Source organism: Rhinopithecus bieti, unplaced genomic scaffold, assembly GCF_001698545.2.
Source record: "Rhinopithecus bieti isolate Rb0 unplaced genomic scaffold, ASM169854v2 scaffold_1887, whole genome shotgun sequence".
NCBI classification, from domain to species: Eukaryota; Metazoa; Chordata; class Mammalia; order Primates; family Cercopithecidae; genus Rhinopithecus; species Rhinopithecus bieti.
In genome coordinates, this window is record NW_016803685.1 from 1,375,284 (window position 1) to 1,399,395 (window position 24,112).

General features: G+C 36.3%; 1 protein-coding gene across 1 annotated transcript in view; it reads left to right on the forward strand.

Moving 5' to 3' along the window:
• Positions 1–24,112, forward strand: part of DPYD (dihydropyrimidine dehydrogenase) — an 875,642-nt gene that overhangs the window by 730,793 nt on the left and 120,737 nt on the right.

A 24,112-nucleotide genomic window follows, 5' to 3' on the forward strand; every position in this document is an offset into this window, starting at 1 on the left:
AGTGATGATGAGCATTTTTTCATGTGTCTGTTGGCTGTATGAATATCTTCTTTTGAGAAATGTCTGTTCATATCCTTTCCCCACTTTTTGATGGGGTTGTTTGTTTTTTTCTCGTATATTTGTTTGAGTTCTTTGTAGATTCTGGATATTAGCCCTTTGTCAGATGAGTAGGTTGCAAAAATTTTCTCCCATTCTGTAGGTTGCCTGTTCACTCTGATGGTAGATTCTTTACAGTATTTATGTGCTATCATTATGTATACAGATGTGGTTCTACTGTAATGTATAGTATGGTAGTTAAGAGAAGGAGCTTTGAAGTTTTATAATACTTTTTTCACCATTTACTAGCTGGATAAATTTGGGCTCATTATTTAACCTCTGTAAATCTTGGTTTATTTATCTATAAAATGGAAGTTATACTACCTATCTCACTGAATTGTAGTAAGACAGAAATGATATTTAATATAAGAGTCTCAGTCCTCCGAGTATCTCCCTCCTGCTCCAACCACCCTGGTGCTTCCCCACTTTTCATTATCCAACAATGATTGGCACATCAGGGAGCCATCAACACTCTGGTCCAGCCCTAAGACTGCTTGTAAAACAAATATCAATCTAATTGTATCTGTTTCTAGTTATAAAATGATAAAAGAAAGAGTACCAGACTTAGGTAATTCTAGCCATGCAGATGACATTTATTACTTTTTCCTTTGGTACAGATAATCATGATTTACTAAGGAATAAAAAATAAGCAAACAATTTGGGCACACATTTATTTTGGTGATATTTAATTGTGACTAGCTGCAAATAATGATTGTAAAAGATATTACAGTAAAATATCAAAGTTCTTACAGGCCTGAAAACACTTTTGTAAATACTTTTATTAGAAATCACAACTATGTCTCTTATTTAGAAATATAGAAAAACAATGATAAGCTTAAAGTTTACAAATAGTAGTGAAGGAAATTACTGTCAGATTATCTCTCCATTTTAGGTGATTTCTAGATCACAGTTCAGAAACAACATTTAGGCTGAATGACCTCTGTCTAGACAAGGGAACGTGATCAGTACAACACTGAAATACAAACTTGTGTTCATTCCCCCAGATAGAATAATTATTATCAATTTTTTTATAATAATTATTGTTTTTTGTTTTGTTTGTTTTTTGAGACAGAATCTTGCTGTGTTGCCCAGGCTGGAGTGCAGTGGCGCAATCTCGGCCCACTGCCTCCCCCGCCTCCCGGGTTCAAGCGATTCTCCTGCCTCAGCCTCCTAAGTACCTGGGATTGCAGGCGCCCATCACCATGCCCAGATAATTTTTAAGTTTTTAATAGAGATGGGGTTTCACCATCTTGGTCAGGCTGGTCTTGAACTCCTGACCTCAGGTGATCAGCTCACCTCAGCCTCCCAAAGTGCTGGGATTACAGGCTTGAGCCACTGCACCAGGCCCTCAATTAAGGTTTTGACATAAACACGAGAAAAGTTAACATTGTCAAAAGTATGCTGTGAAGATGTGTATAAATATTTACTCAATTGGAAATTTGCATCCTCTTCTCAAACACTTTTTTTTTTTTTTTTTTTTTTTTTTTTTTTTTTTTTTTTGAGACAAGTGTTGCTTTGTCACCCAGGCTGGAGTGCAGTGGTGCGATCTCAGCTCACTGCAACCTCTGCCTTCCAGGTTCAAACAATTCTCCCGCCTCAGCCTCCCAAGTAGCTGGAACTACAGGTGACCGCCACCATACCCAGCTATAATTTTTGTTATTTTTAATAGATACGGGTTTCACCATGTTGGTCAGGCTGTTCTCGAACTCCTGACCTTAAGTAATTTGCCTGTCTCGGCCTTCCAAAGTACTGGGATTACAGGCATGAGCCACTGTGCCCCACTTCTCTCACACACTTTTTAAAAAAATAATCTCTGGAATAAACTGTTTACTCATATTTTAAAAGTTTGGTCTTGGAAAGAAAGACACGTCATCAATGTTCTCCAAGTAAAATGCTTTTAGGGGAAACTTTTGAATGTTTTACCGCAGACGGCTCAACAAATTGCTATTTTGTATAGAGGACCAAATGGATTTCTGTTTTATCTGAATATTAATAAAAGAATCATTCAAAAGCTTGGTTCTCTAAAACTATGTATCTGTGCATCATATATGTGGTTTATGGCATCAAAGTTACAGTTCAGTAAATTTCTGAAAGGCTTTTGAGACAAATACATGATTTTTACAGATTCTAATTACAAGTTAGAAGTCATCTCACTGTGGGAAATTAAAATGGAGACAATTAGAGGAAATTCCAATTGAAAGAAAATGCATTATGGAAAAAGCAATAAAAGCACACGCAAAAAAGCAGGAAACTAAAAATCACTTATCAGTAGCCTCTATGATTCAATTGCAGATCAATAGTGTGTAGTTAATGCATTACCAGGAGAGCATTAATTTGCAATTACCGCAGGTGATCTGATCCTCTGTTCTGTCCATTGACACAAATGACCTTTTGTTGAAAGAGAGTCTGTAGTGATTATTTTAAATGGAGCAACAGAAAGGCAAAAAGCATGTATAGTCACTTTCAGTCACCAGTATCTTATACCACACAGAATGGGAATGTTTGTATTTTAGTGCCAGTCACATGATGAGTGTCCTGGACCTAAGCATGGGTGTGCCTGTTTGTGTGCAGGAAGAATGTGGTACGCACTGTGTGATAGTGGGTAAAAATGATTCAAGGATGAATCTACAAGTGCCCTCAATTAATTGTAAAATAACGTAGACCTTTCATAAACCTCCTCTACAAGGAAAGGTATGAGAGATTTTTGTTCAACTAAGTGGGTGTTTTTTTTTCATTGCCTCCTTTTGAACATACAATCTCAGTAGCCTGGGAGGTAGAGAATCAGATGCCTCAACAACCACACATTCTTGAAAGAAAGTGGACTTCAGCTCTCTAGAGACCCTATTGTAATCATAAGTAATATGGCAAGGACTCAGATGACCTTTTCCAGAAGCTACTGAGCAGGTAGTAATATCAGTCTCAAAATCACCACATAAGAACAGGAGGTCACTGAGAACTCCACTTTATTCATGAATGCTTCAACCCAAATGAAAAAGCATCAGATCGTTTGGGTTGAAATCCCAGCTCTGTTGCTCATTAGCTAAATGACCTTGGGCTTACTAGATGTGTGAACATTTTATACTTCAATTCTGTTATGTGTAAGGTGGGGATAATAATACTACCTACCTCATAGTATGGTTGTGAGGATTCACAACCACATGCAAACACCTCATACAGTATCTGGAAGAAAGTATGTATGCCACAGATGCATGATATTAATTATCATCAGCCATCATCATCATCCAGTCTGCTAGTAGTTTTATGCATTTATGCCAAGTTTTAAAATGTACAGCCCTCTATTCTAGCTTTTGACTAGTATGTATCTTAGCTCAGGGTGGTAGAAAACAGAACCCAAGGAAAGGGTCAAGTGTTAATGTTTCATTGGGAGATAAAATTCTAGGGTAGCAAGAGTAAAAGAAAATGGAAATGAGACAGAGAAAGATGAGACTTGAATACAAGGTAATGCATTACTGAGTTAGCCACTGCTTCACAACTTCAATGAGATACAGACAGCCAACTGGCCACATGGGACAACTCCTGATAGACGAGCTAGAAAGCACTGCCTTGGGGTAATCCATCACAGGAAAAAATGGAGAGGAAATATATCTTCTATCCCCTTCTGCCTTCTGTCATGCATTGGTTGAAGTTCATCCTTCTGAAGAGTCCACTCCCCAATCCTTCTGGATTTTATCACCTGGTGAAAGCCTCTCCAACACCCTGTGGTTTGGCATAGTATGACACTTAATCCACTATATTACTCTCTTCTACACTTGTGATTATCCAATGTGGTTGAATATTCATAGTGACAGAATGTGCCTTCATATATCTTTTATTCATTGGTCTACTTCTTCTTTTTAAAACTAGATAGAATCTATCCGTGCTATTTTCGTAGTAACAGAGACTTTCGGAAATGGAGAAAACCTTGACAGTCCATAAATAGTTGAATGTTATATTCATATGACTATGAGTGGTACACAGGTGAGTGAAAATAGTGTGCAATTTTTTAATAGTTTTACTATATTGTAACCTAAATCAAGTCACTCCCAGGATGCGATACAGAAGGCTAAGCTGGGTGATCTCAGTAAAATTTGGCTGCTGTTAGGGAATTCTTTTGTGCCCCCAAGCCTTGCTGGAACCTGGAGAAATTAGTACAGCAGTGACCTAAGCATAGAGAAGTGATCCCTGCTTGTTGCTGGAAACCCTAGGGAAGTGCTCTGAAATGCTTTCAGTAATGTGCTTTAAAAACTGGCAAGCATGCATGCAAAACATCTTCTAAAGCTCTTAATCAGAAAGAGATTTGACAAGCAGATGGGACATGTGCCTTTCTAGAAAAGTGTCTAAAATGGACATTTTAGTAACTCGAGGGGGGGAATATCATCCTTTTGCCCTTTCTCCATTTATTCCTTGGTCAAAGCAGCAGTGATCCATTAATCATCCATGTAGTCAAGCAAAGGAGAAAGAATACAAGGAAACAAATAAATGGGGTAAAGAAAACAGAAGACGAAGGTCCTTATGGTCAAGCAATGACAATTTTGTAAAGGAAAACAGCTTACCTACAGCAGTTTCCTTTTTTGTCCCCATGGACAGGTACATTTTATGAGTAAACTAAACCACTGGTTCAATCATTCATTCAAAGTCCCATATTTGACTGAAGTAGTCTGGCAGGTCAATCTGGCAATTTAGAAGTTTTAACCATTCTAATTGTCATTTAAAATCTGTGGTTTGATTTTCACAGTACCTAGCATTCTAGTGTCTGGACATTGTGATAACTATCTTAACTATCTTAAGCTGACATCATATAAGGAACCAATCATTAAGAGAACATAAACAGTTTCCCAAAGCCTAACTATAATCCACACAGGTTAAGTATGCTGTAACTTTACAAATTATGATAATAAAAAAATTGTCATAGTTAACTTTTATATAAAATTTACTATGAGACACACCTTTTGTAAGCTAAAAGTTATAATAATTTATTTATACCTCCAGTAATCCTGTGAGATAGTTGCTGTTATAGATTGAATGTTTGTGTCCCCCAAAATGTATATGTTGGAATACTACCCCAATCTGGTAGTATTAAGAGGTAGGCCTTTGATAAGTCAAAGGTTTGACAGGTCAGAGGGTGGTGCCCTTAAAAATGAGATTGGTACTTTTATTCAAGAGACCCCAGAGAGCCTAATCCTTTCTCCCACTTGAAGACAGCAAAAAGATGGCTATCTATTAACCTGGAAGCAAGTCTTCACCAGACACCTTGATCTTGGTCTTCCTAGCCTCCAAAACTGTGAGAAATGAATGTTTGTTATAGAAGCTACCCAGTCTATGGCATTTTTGTTATAGCAGTTCAAACAGGCTAAGACAGGTGTTATTACTGTCCTCATTCTACAGACAGGAATATTAAGTTACAGGATGGCAAGTTGTGATATGAATTTACACAGTTTGGCCCAGAATCTGTTATTTTAACCAATATACTATGTTGACATTTCTGCCCACTAAAATGGCTAGTATCAAAATATAGACAATAATTAATGACAATGAGGATGTGGAGAAACTGGAATCCTCATGCATTACTTGTTGGAATATAAAATGGTGCCCCTGCTTTGGAAAACAGTTTGGCAGTTTCTTATAATGTTACAAAAATGTACCATACAATCTGAAAATTCTACTCCACATCATCTATCTAAGACAGATAAAAATATATATCCAGAAAAAAAGACTTGTATACAGATGGTCATAGCAGCATCGTTTCTAATACCCCAAAACTGGACACAACCTAAATCCCCAGCAGGTCGATGAATGGTAAACAAAATGTGGTGGTACATCCATACAATGGGATATGATTCAGCAATAAAATAGACTAACATCATAAAGCACAGAATATTTTAACATGTATGAAAACAGGCTAAATGAAGATAAAAAGACACAAAATACTAATATTTGTTATAAAATTCCCTTTATGTGATATGATTGAATGTGACAAAATTATGACAACAAATCAGTAGTGTCTTGAAGCTTGGGTAGGTGGCGAATAGTGGCTGCTAAAGGAGGCAAGGAAACTTTTGGGTAATTGGAATATCCTAAAACCAGGTTGTGGTGATGCTGCACAACTCTATAAATGTACAGATTATCATTGCCTTAAACACTTGTAGGGGGTGAGTTTTATGGTATGTAAATTGTACCATAATAATGATTTTAAAAACCCACATACTTAGAGATAGCTTAAATAATATGTGTAGTGAAGTTATTAAATACTGAAATTTTGAAATCTGAATTGGGAGCGATTCATAGTGGAGAAAAATCTGCAGACAAGTAAGGGAGATTTCACTCACGTTTGGGAGTTCTATTCCTTCGGTCTTACGGGAAAATGACATAATACCTTTACTTAAGATATTTATAATACTATTAGTATCTGCAATGTAACAAAATTAATGTTTGTGAACCTTGCCAAATTTAAAAATAAGCACATTTAAATAAGTCCTCCTAATTAAGGCATCCTGGGTAGGAAGCATTTCTAGATTTCTCAAGTGTGTTCCATGTATTAAAGTATTAAAATTAGAGTATTTCCTTACAAATAAGCACTAATCATACTTTGTATAAATGTTTATGAATGGTGAAAGTTATTTAAATTTTAAAACTACATATTATTTTTAAAAAGTTAAATATATCAAGAAGAGATTGGCTCTGAAGCTGTCAATAACTAGTATCTGCTGAGAAGCTCAGTTATAAGGTTCATGTTATCAAACTGTATTATGTAGCAGTCATCATTTCTATTCATTCAACAAATAGTTACTGAGTGTCTGATGGGTACCAGGCACATTAGTAAGAAACAGATATATAAGAAAAATGTCAGGTAGTGATAAGTACTTTAAATTAGCTTAGAATTTAAATTAGACTGTGTGATAGTGACTGGGAGGATACATTGTCTGGTTGGGGAAGTCGTCTCTAGAGCAGTAATATTTAAGCTGAGAACTGAATGAGAAAATGCATCCAGCTATGGGAAAGTATCGAGAAAGGCATTGCAGAAAGACAGAGCAAAGCTCCTAAGGCAGAAATAAGCTTGACATACTCAAGGAAGGCCAACGAGGCAGGACTAGATCACGCAGTGCTTTGTAGAAAGTGTTCCCATTTTTGCAAAGTGAGGCAAGGCATTGTTGGTCTTATGCAGTGGTAAATTATGATCTAATTAATATTTTTAAATAATCATTCTAGCTGTTGTGTCGATAATTAATTTAGGAGGGTCAAGAGTGAATAAAGAAAGTATTGCAGTAGGGCAAGTGAGATATCATGATTGATTCCAGTTGCAAGAATCAGTGGTTATGGCAACAAATAGACAGATTCACGATATATACTTGAAGTAGTGCTACGAGATTTGCTGAGAGATTGAATGAATGGTTGTGGACATGAAAAGAAAGGAACAGAGAGTTCTAGATTTTGGACTAGTGGAGTGGTAGGCTGCAGTGAGTGGAAAAACTGGAAATGGTATTCTGGCTATAGTTAAGAGGCCTAGAAAACACCTTTGTGAAAATGTCAGGTAGGCACTTGTATCTCTTGTTTTCTATCCTACTTTCTAGACATGTCTCAAGCCTGAAAATGCATGTACAAGCCAATGCAGATAAGTGAATGTATGTCTTATCTCCTAGTAAGGATGTATGTGCATTTTCACTTCTTAAGAATGCCTAATAGTAATTGAAATAATATTAGGCACAAAGCAGATACATGCATACTTGCTTGTAGACAGATGCTAACAGGAGAGAGGAACGGTTTACTGTAGTCTCAACCAGTGAATGTCTAAAAATGGACAATAAGCACCTGTATATTGAATGGTTCGGAGGCCAGTTTCAGTAATCTCTTGTCATTCTCAGATATATGTTCCTGAAGCTAAATTTTAGATGATTATGAATCTTTGAGGAAAAGAGTAAAAGAAATGAAATTCACATCAAATGTACATTTTAAAATAAAATAAGTAAATGGTCTATAAAACATTTCCCTCCAAGGGGGAGGGAAAAAAACGCTGTACATTTATTAGCCTTGAAACCATGCTCATCCAGTTCTATAACTTGCCTTCTTTGAATATTCAGGAAACATTCCTTCTTCATTTTGTTTAACTGGTCAGATTTGCCACACATTTAATATTTTTGTGACTCATCAATCTTTTGAAAACTTTTAAACTGGATTCTCCTAGCCTGAAATATAAATGCTCCAAGTTAAACACCTCTCTTCCCCTATTCTATGGTCATGCCCCACATAATCAGAGGAAAGAACATTGCTTGCTCTTAGCTTCTTTTCAGAGATATGAACCAGGAGGACCTTAACATTTTGTGGAATTAAAGATGTAAGCATGCAAATATAAACTGCCATTATCTCCAAATCAATAATTCTGTGTTTGTAAGACAAAAGAAGATAATATTCTAAAGATCAAAATATCAAACCTCTGTTTCAGATAGCTGGCTTAATCCCACAGTGATAGACATGTCAGATATTATAATATTTAGCATATTTCCTCATGTGGAAAATGATAGGATTTCAGTTGTCATGCTTTAAGGGCATGAGCAATAATCTCATTATCATCTTCCTAAATCAATCAGTACATTGTGGATATTAACTCTGTCTGGATGGCACCAGATGTAGTAATGAATATGAGGTGAGAGGAAAGTTTCATGACTCATCATTGAGCCTAAAAACAATGACACAAGCAAAAAATCAGTTTCATCACTGGTGAATTTGTATGGCCAAATACATCACACATTACACACGCCTGGTCTTACACAGCTACAGTAAGAATACTGTTGCACATTTATAAGACCTGATGTCTCTAAAACACACAAAATAAATGTGAGTAACCTGGAGGGAGTTAAAAGAAAAAAACAAGCCAATTCTGTTGCATGTCTGAGCATTGTTTAATTAGATAATGTTGATTATAAGCAGATTCAGAATATAAGCAGAGTGTGACATTTTATAGACAAAACTGGAATATAAAACACATAAAACCCAACTTACCTACATTTACCTTATTTACCTTTTCTTTGACCCAATTCATATTTAGTAATTGATATAAAACCCGTAGTATATTGATTTACGGGTAGGCAGTGGTAATATGATTCTGGTTTATACTCTCAAAGCATAACAATTGAAAATCAGTCATTTCCTTGTCTCAAAATTCTCTTATATGTTTATCTGTGTGTGATTAAGTTGTTTACAACATAGATGTGATCATTTTTGTCCTGGAGTTCAATGGAGCAACTCATCTTAGAAATTAGTCAGTATAAACACACACACAAACACACACCTCAAAAGACACCAGTTGCACACTCAGATACAAAATTCAGCACTTAGTTATTCTTACCTCTGAATCAAACCCATTGTGTCACACGTATACCAACAAGGCAGACCTTCCTGCTATATAGTACTTAATAATTCTTACCTCATTTGGTCCTCACAATAGCTCTGCATGGAAAGCTCATTCTACAGAAAACAAACAGCATAACCTCAGGCTGCTGCGGTCAACAGTTTTGTTTGATAATAGAATGTGAAAAGAAACCAGAGGATTAGTGCATAAATTAATATGTGCTGAATGAAAGAATAAATTAATTAGTAGGTAATTTTTGAGTAATAGAGAAAGTTTTCGAAGAAATGATGAGTTTGAATATTGCTCTCTTGGCTGGGCGCAGTGTCTCACACCTATAGTCCCAGTCCTTGGGAGGCTGAGGTAGGAGGATCACTTGAGCCCAGAAGTTCAAGATCAGCCTGGGCAGCATAGCAAGACCCTGTCTCTAGAAAAAAAATTAAGAAATTAGCCAAGCATGGTGGCAAGCACCTGTAGTCCCAGCTACGCAGGAGGCTGAAGGAGGAGGATTGCATGTGCCCAGGAGTTTGAGGCTGCAGTGAGCTATGATCATGCCACTGCACCCAGCCTAGGCAACAGAGTGAGGCCCTGTATCAAAGAAAAGAAAAAAGAAGGAAAAAGAAAAAGGAAGGAAGGGAGGGAGGAAGAAAGAAAGAAAGGAAAGGGGAAAATAACAAAATTTCTGTCTTCTAGTAATAATTCAGAATAATCTATTAAAACACTCCTGGCTCCATTCCCAGCAAACAGAGAGAAGGCCTTTACTTGGCATGTGCAGTGGTTTTGCAGGACCTATATTAGAGGGAGCAAATCATTTACAATGTCAATAATACTTGTACAAATTTTCTCAATAATACATTTGATCATTTACTTTGAACTATTTCAAAGTAATATGATGAAGTATTGAACTTTAAATTTAAAATATAAACTTGAAATAATTAAAGATAGAGAGGGAATTCTTTAAAATAAAAATACTGATCCTGCCCCAAGAATACTGGACTGACCTCTTGGTGTGTGATGCAGAAACCCAAAAAAATTAGATAAGAGAGTCCAGACACAAAACAAGATGAAGGACATTTTCCCTAGCCTCTCCGGGCTCTGTTTTATCTGTCCTGTATTATAGTTAGGATCCAGATTGCTTTAACATATATGTGTGAAATTAGAACACTGTATATATTGGATTTGATGGTATGAATTCAGTCATTGTTAAATGAGATCTTTATAGGATTCTTAATTAAACATTCCTTCAGTTAGTGTTACAGGGAACTATCAGAAGAGAAAACATAATCAAATGACAATTGCTGTTAAGATTCAGGTATCCAGACTGGGAACACCAGAGAAGCAAAAATCTATATACAGGCCTTGTCCATTTTGTCTGTGACAAATAGTACTTTTAATATCAAGAAGAATGCTGAAGAAGTAGAGCTACTTCTTTGCATCCTTGAAATACATTGGCATATCCAAAGAATAGTTAAGTAATAACAAAGAAATTAATGTATAAATGGTGCAATGAGTGATACAGAATGCAGCAGAAGTTGAGAAAAAGTATTCTGTTGTGGATTGGTGTGAATTCTTAATTATGATATATTTGTATAATTGGAGAGAAAAATGTATTCTTGACAGGGAGTGAAAGGGAATTGTGTTTGTCACTGACTGATACTATTACAATATTTGTGTTTTCCTTCATGTATTCATTCATTGAATAAGTCATATGCCAGGCAAAGATCTTTATGTGGTAAGTACTGTGTGTACAATGGTAACCAAAAGAAATATAGTCTCTGCCCTTTTTGCTGTGTCTCTGAAATCTGGTGAATGAGATCCAAATGATGATACCTATTGTACATGTATTTAGGCACTGAAGTAGATAATTATTTATGTTTTATTTGATATAATACTTACAAGAAATCTATGCTACATACACATAGATATATATGTATATATAGTGTGTCTGTATAAATATAGGTACATATATTGTATATACATATATACAATATTGTGTGTATATATGCGTGTGTGTATGTATGTGTATACATAAACATATAAACATACACACATATATAAACATGTACATTAACATAAACATATAAACATGTATACACATATGCATTGTAAGCATACATACATATACACACACACACACATATAATCTCCCTGTTTTCACATGAAAGCCAGTTGCCTTTGTAGTAGTGGTCAAAACAGAAAGCAGGATTGCACTATGGTTACAAGGAAGGATTCTGTGGGCAAACTGAGCCAGAATTTTTATCTTTGCACTGCCATTTAGTAGCTGTGTGATCTTAATCACAGCCTTTAATTTCTGACCCCATATTTACCCATCTGCTAACTGAAGAAAATAATAATACTTATCCAAGGTGCTATTGTGAGTTTAATTGTGGTGCTACATGTAGACATATTTTGAACAGGGTTTAAAACATAATAAATAACCTAAGTAAATTCCAAAATGCTGTAATCATAAGGTAATTTGGGTAAAGCATAAAGAAATAAGTTACAAAAGGACAGAATGTTAAGTTTGCTAAAATACACCAAACTTTTCCACCTTAAAGGATATGGATTTTGAGTAGCTCCTTGCCACTCCTGTCCCCTTTGAATTTGTTTTTTTTTTTAGGCAGAAAGACCCTCCGAGGAGTGTCTGGAGAAGATGTGGAGCCTCCATACCCCTCCCTCATACCTTGCCCTATGCATCTTTTCTATTTGGCTGTTCCTGAGTTGTATCCTTTATCATAAACAGTTAAACTGAAGTCCAGTGGGACAGCGGAGCAAGCCTATGATCACAGGCAATATTCACCATTCATTCCCTGCCACCCCATTCCCATTAAGCGTTCAAGATGCCCTTTGAGGACCCAATTCCCGTGAACACATTGTGTGAGAGTTCAGCAAGATTCAAGACAAGTACAAGTTTACAGGAGATGTAAGCTATCAATAGAGAAAAGAAATGTAAAGAACACTGTTGCAAAGCAGCCAGACCCCAGCAGTAGGGTTTCTACAACAGGCTGGTGCAATGAAAAAGGGGCTGTGCCAGATAAAAGGAAACGAGGAACAGAGCAACTGGATGCAGCATTCAGTCCTGGATTGAACCCAGGCTTGGATAAACTAGCTATAAAAGTATTATGGAAATTGTACTATGGATATCATATTACACTAAGGAATTATTTATTTTATTAACTGTGAAAATATTATTTTGGCTATATAGAAAAATGATTTTATATTTTAAAAGATATGAAGTTCTTACTAAAGTTGAAAAAACTGTGGGTGAATGGATTCTGTTGCTGCAGAACAACCTGGAGCAACCTTAAATGCATATTGCTAAGTGAAAGAAGTCAATCTGAAAAGGCTACATATATATGATTTCAATTATATGGCATATTGGAAAAGGCGAAACTATGAAGACAGAAAAAAAGATCAGTAGTTGCCAGGGGATGGGGGAGGTGACGGTGAGAGGGATGAATATGTACAGCATAGTAGATTTTTAGGGCAGTGAAGCTATTCTGTATAAAACTCTAATGACGATACATGTCATTATACATTTGTCAAAAACCATAGAAAGGTACAATGTAAAGAGTGAATCTTAATATAAACTATGAACTTTAATAATAACATATCGATATTGGTGCTCTAACTGTAACAGATGTACCATCTAATGCAAGATATTAATAATGGGGACGGTGCCGAGTGTGGGGGTGGTGTGGGCATACGAAACTCTATGTACTATCTGCCCAATTATTCTGTAAATCTAAAAGTGTACTAAAAAGCAAAGTCTATTAATTATTTTTTTTTCAGTTGGAGGCCAAAAGGGACGCTTACATCTAAGATTATCTGGATCAATAACAGGATCAAGTTGGGTCCTGTTATTGGATCAAGTCAGGTTTCCAAGATTCCAAATCCCCACCTAAGTAATAAAAGCCTTGTGAAGAATTAGATCCAATGTTAATGCTCTGAGGCCTGCATAAGTGTCTGAAAGACCAGAATGTTAAACTAAACCAAAAGTGACAGAGCATATTGGAATGCATTCCAGAAGGATAAGTGAAAGTCTCCCTCCAATACAAAGGCAGAGAGAAAAAAACCCTCTAAGTAAGAAAATCACAAGTCCTAGTGGTACAGGACAATCCCAGTTTATACTGCTGCTCCTGGTATTTTCATTAATAGTTTCCCATTTACTCTCAAGTGTCACAGTTTGAATGGTAAATTATATGCTCATCTCTAAGCATCCTTCAAAAACCCTCATCCTAGAACTTTTACTGGTGTTTGTAATCTTTCTTCCGGTTGTCATAGTTGCAAATCATAAAATATGTGCCCTTTTAGTGAGAAGACATAAATAAAACTACTTCTTTGGGCATTGCATTTGTTCGTCTGTAGCCATGTTCCAGTAGATTCATCTTTTGTAGCTGAAGACCAGGCATTTTAGTTTTAGGTTCTTGGTCTTCATTAAAACAAAAAGCCAAAAAAATACTAGCATACAATTTATTTTCCTCGTCTTTCCGCAAAACCACAAACTTTGTGAGCTTTTATTTTCCATATGTACGGTAAAGGGATTAAAATTAGTTTAATATCTTTAAAAGTTCCTTTTAACAAATGCAAACCTATTGCTTTGCTTCTCTTGCCCTCCCATAAATATGCACGGTGTTTACCATATATTAACTTCAACATTGGTAAGGTTGTTTTGTTTTTCCTATAGCGCTTAACTCCTACATAGTTTATTCACTCTTAATCAACTGAACTCTAACTTTTGTATCCCAGAATACATTGGCAACTCAGTCAAAATTGTTGACTCACTGATAATAGCCAAATTGTACTCTCTCACAAATTTGTGTTTTTACCAATTATAGATTAACCGTCACACCAACTACTGAATTGTGAATGCTTTAAGAGGTAGTCAGGGCTATTTGAGATGTTATTTTCATGTTAACAAATGTCTCTCATTCTATGCGAATTGTTCTTTCTTGGAATGTGAATGTCTGCTTAGTTATTGAGTGACCACATAACCTTCATCCATCTTCAGGGTTCAGAAAAAAATTCCACGTGTTAATTTTCCCCTATAGATATTTTCTCTCTAGGCATTATGACTTCTTCTCCTCTGTGATCAAACTCTATGTGGTATTTTAGTAAATGATACGATAAATCAAGTTTTCCCAGCTGTGTTGACTCTGTTGAAAAAGAAAGATTGCCTAAAATTAAGGATTTGAGTCATCTGACAGCTATTGTTTGGATGTTTAGTTTCCTTTTCTTGCCCCACTTTTATCATGAGAGGTGCTGAGCATGCACAGTGCTCCATGCAAACCCTTACACCACCACCTGTGTTACTGCAGAGTAATTGAAAATTGCTGTGGTAATTCATGCAGCACCAAAGCCTGATGGTGAGAAACCATGTTAGTAGAAAAATCCTACTGCCTCTGAAGCGCAGTGGCCAAGCTTCCTCAAACTGCAGCCACACTTCCTAACCAAAGAATGGACTGCATAGGATCCTGGTGTATAGAAGACTCCAGTTGTTACCTCAGTCTTTTGAGTCTTGTATTTATGCCCGTTGGGAAGCAGAGCCATCAACAGCAATATCTTTGAAGAGACAGAACAGTAATCACCATTCTTTGGCCCTACATGTTGTACCTGGCTCACCCATTTTATCTCTAGTGTCGCATAAAAGGCAGACAGAGGTGCTGTGTCTCTGTATGGTTCTTATTATTATTGGTTGCAGTCATTATTGAGATCTGAGTCCAGTTGGAGCTCACTTTGTAAAGGACAGATGCAAGGAAGGGGGCAGGGGCAGTCTCGCCTGCAGGGCACAGCCCTTTGACTAATCAGCCCAGGCCATCTTCAGTGAAGTTGTGTCATCAACAAAGTGCAACAGAGAAGCTCAGTCTCACAAATGCTCTTCTGAATAGTAGTCGAGTGGGTGGCCCATCACCTATGCTGCCTTTGAGAAAATACTTGGAGAATTGATGATTATATTCCGGCTGGCAAAATGTGGTTTGGATCTCAGTATAATATACCTTGAAAACGTTTTATTCTCTTCAGTCTGTCTTTAGCTGATCTTGGGTTAAGAAATTAATTAAAGAATGACCACAGAGTGACACTGAAAAATAGACTTTCAAGCTCCATAACGTTCCTTCTTAATTGGAAGAATAGGGGGAAATTTATGTACTTAAAATTTATCAGAGAATGTATCATTTAAGAGGATAAGTAATGTACTGAGAAGAAATATATGATTTACAAAATAAATGACTCCTATACCATTTGGACTGATCAATGAGTAGCAATTAAAAACAACTTTGAAAATATTTAATAAGCAGAACTACTTATCCATTTAGGCAACTTTTCTGAACGGAACTTTTGAAAAACAACATCTCTGGGGCTATTCGTTTGTTGTTCTTTTTTTCCCAATCCTATTTGCTGTGGTCAGAACATAGACATCTGAACTCAAAGCCAGATTTCTTAGTAGAATGACATTTGGACAGCTATTTTACTTAGTGATCCTGTACAGTTTCGTAGCAAAGCTGAAATAAGCCCTCTCTTTTTGGGGGAAACAAGATGGTATTCTGCTGAATGCTAGAATTTTATCACTTTGGGAAAAAAAAAAAAAAAAAAAAAGCTGCTTGAGAGACCTAAGAATATAAAAGCATTTGAGATCTCAGAAGGAGTTTAAATCAATGCACTGCCACAGTTACAGAGCAGATGAAAGAGCCTGCTGTCTCAATTGCCAGGAAACTACTTAGAAACTCTCACTTTGATTTCTTCACGTAGTCCGTTACATTACTGCTAAATGCAATATATAGGGACATCATGACTTTGATGTTGCACAGCTCCAACAAATGGAAACTAATATGATAGAACAACTAAGATTTGTGGTTATATGTGAATATACAAATATATCCCCATCTAGTTCCCTATTTACTATGTATCTCCAGGGGCTGTCTTTTAACCTATATTTTTATAAAATTATAATTTTGGTGTTTTATTCATGAGTTCTAGTGAGGAATGCCATGTTTATGTAGTACCAAAAGCTCATAGGGGCATATTGTTATTCTGAATTCTTATTTTATCTATATGTATTGTACACCAATTTTTAAAGTACAATGTAGTTTCCTACATCTGTTTGTCAGTACTGGTCAGAACTCAATTCCATGAGTAATTATTGATTCCATGCCTTCAGAAAATCTGATGTTTTTAACCAGTGGGTGTGGACAGATAGAATTAGAAACTGCATTTCCATCTGAAGACAGCAGAAATTTAGTTTCCATTTAACATAGGAAATTTTAAGTGGGTCATCCAAATATTAAAACCTTAAATGTTAAAAAATCTGTGGATTTTTGTCATAATAATAAATATGAAATCACTTTGCTTCTTTTTATGAAAATTGTAAATATATGCTTGTTTATATATGTAAGACTTTCATCTCATTTAAGACTTTGAAATTTATGGAAATAACAATACAAAGAAAAGTTAAGAAGCTCTGTGGAGGTCAGAAATTCTGAGTCTTACGTTGGCCCTCCCAGTTACTAATCTTGATTTTGGGCATTGCATTCAATGTTTGGTTTCAGTTTCCTCACTTACTAAACAATTCATAGCACCTTCTCTTTCTCTTAGAACTGATGTATGGAATAAGTACGATGATATTGACAGGCAGTGTTGTAGCAGAAAGAGCTTCAAACCAGGCAGGTCTGCCAGTACTGCCTCCAACTAGCTGTGTACCATGGACAGATTATTTAGCCATTCTGGACTCCTAATCTCTGAAATGAGGAGGCTGGTCTGAAAAAAAGGCTAAATTCCCTTTAATCTTGTTTGTCACCATGCTTTGAAAACTGTAAATTCTTCTATAGATATTTCTTTTTGACAGCATGCTTTGAAAACTATAAAGTGCTATATAAAATATTGCAGATGTTTTGCATAGTTGAAACAAAATATATTTAAACAAAATATGTGCTTATCAAAGTAGGTTAGTAAGAAGAGATAATATAATCTTCTTTTTCCTGAAAAAGCTTTAAGAATTGGATGAACAACCCTTCTTATTCAGTGTTTCATATATGAACCACATTCATGGGAGGCTTCTTAAACCTCTTCCAGATACATACAACTCATTTATTAATGCAATTTATAATGTGGTAACCATTGCAGAAGAATTTCCATTTTTTGCTTAAATGTAGTAAATCTCCAATAGAACTTTTACTAATGAATTTACAGTAACTTTGAGACAACTTTAGACTTAAATTGTAAACATATATTTTACTTTCATATAACCTGAAGGCACATATTTCTAAGTCCTAAAGTGTAGTTTGTCCACCTGTGTGATAAGAAGTAAAAAGGGATAATTATGGTCATGGGTTTATCTGAGTTGTGTTTAATAGATCAAGATCTCTATTTTAAACTTTGTTATATTTTAAAATAGCATTTGAAAATGTGCTGTTTGATTACACAAAACATGTGCCAGTCTCAGGGTGTTCCTACTTTTGTAGAACTGTTCTTTGCCAGATTATTTACCTGGGATAAATATTTTGAATCTAATTTAGATTTTATTTGATAGCTTCTTTGTAAATTTCTTTTACTTTTCAGATGAAGTTAGCTTCTTTTTAACAGGCAAAACTTCCCATTTTGACCTCTGCCAGACACTTGAAATTCTAGACTACCTGAAATTCTACAATACCTATGAGGTTTAGTACCATTCTGTCTAAGCTTTATAATTTCCACAGGACTTTCCACCTTCATGATATAATTTAATCTTCACAACAATAAGATGTTATCATCCTCCTTTTTCAGATTTAAAGGAGGGAGAGGAAACTCAACAAGCTAAATGACTAGCCCTAGTTACACAGCTGCCAGATGACAGAGTTGGGTCTCAGACCTGAGTCTTCTGACAACCAAACCAAAGCTTTTTTTTTTTGAGATCATTATTTAATGCAAAAAAAAAAATAAGGTCCGTGGTCTTCCTCTGCAACACTTGACCAAAAACTTATTACATTAAAAAAATTATATCCTGCCTAATTTATGCCCTAATGATTTATTCATATTATGAAATTTAATTTTGGTGCCAATCTAGCTGAGTACAAGCTACTATTTTAAGCATTTAAGTATGTTGCCTTTTAGTTTCCTATGTGCTAAGTATTTAATCTCCATTTTTAAGTGAAAAAAAAAATGCTCATGATTACGCAGCTAAGATGTAATTGGAACTCAATTCTGTTTGACTTCTGTGTGCATGCTCTCAGCCTCTTAACTTAATATGGCATAGAAGCCACAAGATGTGACTTTAAGAAACAGGACTTCAAGTCCAAGCTCTTTCCATTTTTCAAGTAAGAATATTACTCCCTCTCCTGCCTAAGTCAGGTTTATTTTGAGTACTGAAAGAAATAATGTATGTAAAGAAGATTTAGAAGACGTAAATCTCCGTAAATAGGTAATTTACTGATAATCTAGCTAATCTCATTTTATGAGAAATAATGAGAAAAGAATAGCTCCTGACAACCCTCTGTCACCATCCAGGTATTTGTACAGTTGCTCTGCACAGGCGGGCTTCGATTAAATGCGCCTGCACCTAAAGTAAAAATTCAGGGCATTGTGTCAGACCTCTGGAGGAGACTATTAGGCACTTTATGGGACACGTCAAATCACACTGCACAGGGGGCCACCACCTACTCAGCTCCTGCATAGGGCTGGTCCTGCTGAGAATCTAGGGGCCTCTCTTTAAAATAGCTCACTATAGGGATATTCACACTTATAGAAATAATTAATGGTGGCAACGATCCTTATAATGGCACCTGATGCCCTGCTGTGAAGAAAGATAAACCAGCCTTCACCATAAAGAACTTACAAATTATACGAAGCAAACATGTTAACAGCTATTAAGAGTCCTAATCAGAGCTGTTAAACAAACAATTAAGAGATGTCATATAAAATACACCCATTTAGACATAGCAGCTACATGTTTGGAGTTTTAACAGGAACCGTTTACCTTTGAGATAGAGATAAGGCCCTCAATGGAGTATAAAGGTTAGGCAAGGACAAGGCATCTTTCTGAGTAATTCCATTTCCTGAGATCAAATCCATGGGCAAAGCTATTCTCAATGGTGCACTTGCATCTTAAGATTTATTTTTAGTCTTATTACTATTTAATCAGCAAATTATTCTTGTTTCTTCAAACATGACTTCTTATTATAAGTAGTGCATTCTTTAAAAGGCTAGGAAAATGTTGATATAATCTAATAGTAAAAAGTAAGAAGAAACCTATTTGTTTAGAAGAATTTTTTTTTTTGCAGTCAGCATTTCAGTTGAGATGAGATTCACCCCTGCCAGTGCTTAAGACTTTACTGTTCTAAGTGTGGTCCAGTAGCAGCAGCAGCAGCATCCCCTGAAAATTTGGCCAATGCAGGATCTCACTCCAGGATCCCACTCCAAAGCTACAGAACCACAATCTGCATTTTAAAAAGATCCCCACCTGATTTGTATGTACAATAAAATTTTAAAAGAAAATACCAATGTGCAAAGTTCCTACTTGCAGAAATTCTATCAGGCAAATTAGTAGGTTTAATCTTACTGGAAGTAAAAATTAAACTACTCATTTCAGAAAGGTACGTAAATGGTGTGACATTTGCCATGTGATTAAGTATATCTGAAGTGGTCCCCTCTAGCACTTGTGTCTCATGGTGGATTCTAGGGCTTCCAGCATTGCACAATATCCCAGTCTTGCTCACTAAGTATCTTGTAGTCTCTCCCCACTTTTCAGGTTTTGTGTTCAGTTCACATTCTCAGTATAACTCCCAATTATGTGGAACACTAACACTGTATGATAAAGAGCCTACAGGTGGGTGGGAAAGAGGGAGTTTTCTTAGCCTTGGGTCCTCCCATGTTCTTCTACAGTTAAAAGACACCAAGTCTACATTTTGATCACTCCACTCCTTGGCTGAATCTACTGTATACAAATTGTGCCATGTTTGAGGATTGAGAGAATTCATAGCTTTTGTATCTTCTTCCTGGAAACATCAGGGATGATTTAGATTATACTTTACTGTTCATCCCTTGCAGAGTATTTCTAGATTCCTTTTAGCAGCAAGATTTTACAATAATCATGAAAATCCCGTAAAGTACATGATATTATGTGATTTTCAAAATCTGATTTCTTATGTTCACATGGTGAACTATTTTAAGACTATAGTAAAGTATCCCCATCAGCATATACTACAAAAAAATAGGATCTCAGAGTGAGCAAAGAGGATTAAGTAAAGCATCAGTTGACTTTTATAGTCAAAAGAAAAAAAATACCCCGTGGAGGAAATGATAATGATGTTCCTTATAATTGTTGTGAGAAAAAAAACTACCACCAACTCTAAGAAAGTTACAACAGGCCTAATTAATGTTCAAATTGTTCCTCCTGAGAAACAGATGTTTTTCCTAACGTAAATAGGCTTCCTAGAAAATGTTCTTGTTCATATTTAGTAGTTATTCTATACTCTTTTCTACATTGTACTAACATGCAGCACTTGAGAATAGAAAATGAAGGGGTTTTTGTTTCTGCATTTTGGTTTTGGCTTGTTGTTATTCTTACTCTTCTGTACAAGTAAGAAGGTAAATTGAAAACACTGACAATTTTTTTCTAAAAGCGTGGATTTTTCAAAACCAGAGCTATATTTCAGTTGAAGATAACCTGATTAAATTTTTAAAAACATATGTGTTTGGTACATATGCAATAGGTGTAGAAAGGTATTTGTAGTTATATTAAAAGTTGCTCCTCTGTTATCTAGGTCATATTGTATTGTATGGTCAGGAATTCTGGTGCCACCACTTTCTAACCACGGGGCCTGGAGCAAGTCATCTAACTTTCCTAAGACTCAGTTTCCTCATCTGTAAAATGGGGCTGAAAATTAAACCTATCTTTTAGGGTTATCTTGAGGACTAAAGAAGATAATATATTTAAAAGTGCTAACAAAGTGCCTGGCCCATAAGAAGAGCCCACATCATGTTAGATATTGCATTGTTTCATTGTTATCACATAGTCATTCAGCCAATTTTGACAGAAATCTCATACACAGAAATCAATCTATCCTATTCTGAAATGTAAAATAACTGTATATCCTTAAAACATAATTATTTTCATTCTTTAAAAAAATAAAATGTGGGCCAAGCATGGAGGTTCATGCCTGTAATCCCAGCATTTGGGGGAGGCCAGGTGGGCAGATTGCTTGAGCTCAGGAGTTTGAGAACAGCCTGGGCAATATGGCAAAACCTCATCTCTATAAGAAAAAAACATTAAATAAATAAGTAAATACCAGAAAAGTTACCCAAGCATGGTGGTGTGTGCCTGTAGTCCTAGCTACTCGGGAAGCTGAGGTGAGAGGATTGCTTGAGCTCAGGAGGTTGAGGCTACACTGAGCTATGATTGCATCACTGCACTCCAGCCTGGGTGACAGAGCAAGTCTCTATCTCAGAAATAAAAGTAAAAAGCAAAATGCAAAACCCTGTAACCTATACCCCCAGCTTGCCTCTTCCTCTTACAGGAGCCAAACTTCTTATAAACGTGACCTGGCTGCATATCTTTAGTTCATCATCCCTCATCCATTCCTCAGCCCACCAAAATAAACTGGCTTCTACTCCATTGCATATCTCTCCTATAAAGGTAGACGTTATCTGGTATATTGCCGAGTGCTACATCCAGTCATCACTTTAAGCTCTGATATTCCTGTGCTTTCTGCATCTGCAGCACCTGACTTAACTCTCTTGGATCTCTTCTGCTTGGTGTCCCTCACAATCATCTTCCTTAACCTTCCTTTTAAGTGCTAGCATTCCCAGAATTTCATATTTGGCCTTTTTTTTTTTAAGGTACATATCATGGAATCACTTACCACTCCTTGCTGAGAACTCCTGGGCGCATATATATATATATATATATATACACACACACACACACACACACACACAGACACACACACATATATATATACTTCCTAGTATGTATACCTCCTAGTATGTTTTCGATAAATTCTCTCAACCAACCTAGCAACAGTGAGGTATCAGGTAGCATGCTAGGCACGAGGCTTACGATAAAATGTATTTAATCAAAGACCCAAAAGGCTTTAAGAGTCTTTGAAATAGAATCTTATTATTCTGTTTTCATGCATTTCCTTCATTTTCATTCATGCATGACATGATTTTTCTTTGTTGGCTACCATTGCCAGACACCCTGGTATATACCAGATATTCAATGCCTGGGAAAATAGGATAGAAATGAGTTTTTCTTTGCTCAGTTTTGTTTTAATGGTTGCTTCATTGGTTGAATTTGAAATATAAATTAGGAAGGATGTTGAATCCATGTTGTAAATTTTGAATTTGATGTGATGTTGGGCCATGTTGATGATGAGGTTCTACAGGAGAAGTTGTGAATGAATCTCTGGAGTCTACATGTGATATCATAATTGGAGGGATATCTTTGGAAATAATCAACCTAGAAGCAGTTATCAAAATCCACATTCTTCAAGCTTTAACTTAAATCCCAGCCACAATCACAGAATCCCCAGGGGTTTTTTAGTGGAAGAACTTTAATTTCTCTGATTCACACTTCCTTAACTCCAGAATTTTTTATTTTAGTTTTCTTTTCTGTTTAATCATTTGTAATAGTCCATTCTCATGCTGCTAATAAAGGTATACCTGAGGCCAGGCATAGTGGGTCACGCCTGTAATCCCAGCACTTTGGGAGGCTGAGGCAGGTGGATCACAGAGTCAAGAGATTAAGACCATCCTGGCCAGCATGGTGAAACCCCGTCTCTACTAAAAATACAAAAATTAGCTGGACGTGGTGGTGTGTGCCTGTCATCCTAGCTACTCGAGAGGCTGAGGCAGGAGAATCGCTTGAACCCAGGAGGTGGAGGTTGCAGTGAGCCAAGATCACACCGCTGCATTCCAGCCTAGTGACAGGATGAGACTCCAAAAAAAAAAAAAAAAAAAGATATACCTGAGACTGGGTAATTTATAAAGGAAAGAGGTTTGATTGACTCACAGTTCAACATTTCTGGGGATGCCTCAGGAAACTTACAATCATAGCAGAAGGGGAAGCAGGCATATCCTTCATCACATGGTGGCAGGAAGGAGAAGTGCCAAGCAAAAGCGGAAAATCCCCTTATAAAACCATCAGATTGTGTGAGAGCTCACTCACCATCACGAGAACAGCATGGAGATAACCACTCCCATGATTCAGTTACCCCCACCAGGTCCCTCCTACTGCACGTGGGGATTGTGGGAACTACACTTGAAGATGAGATTTGGGTGGGAACACAGCCAAACCATATCATCATTATTCTCTCATCATATATTTGTGGACAGCAGACTGACTGACAAACACTGTCCTAGTCACTGGGGATAATATAGTGACCAAAATAAATGCAGTTCTTCCCTTCTGAAACTTTGGTCTAATTGGGAAATAAGTTGTCAACTAAATAATCATGCAATAATTAGAAGTTAAAAATGTCTGATTAAAAGAAGGCCATAATCTATTCTGGGCTCCTGGAGACCTCCTTGAAGAAGGGGCATTTACCATGGACCTGAGGAATGGTTGGTAGTTAGCCATGTGTGGAAAAGCAAGTCCTTCTAGCCAGTGGGAAGGCCTTGTGAAAAGATCCTAAGGCAAGGAAAGACTATGGCTTTGTTTTTTTTTGGGGGGGGTGTTTGGTTTTTTTTTTTTTTTTTTTTTTTTTT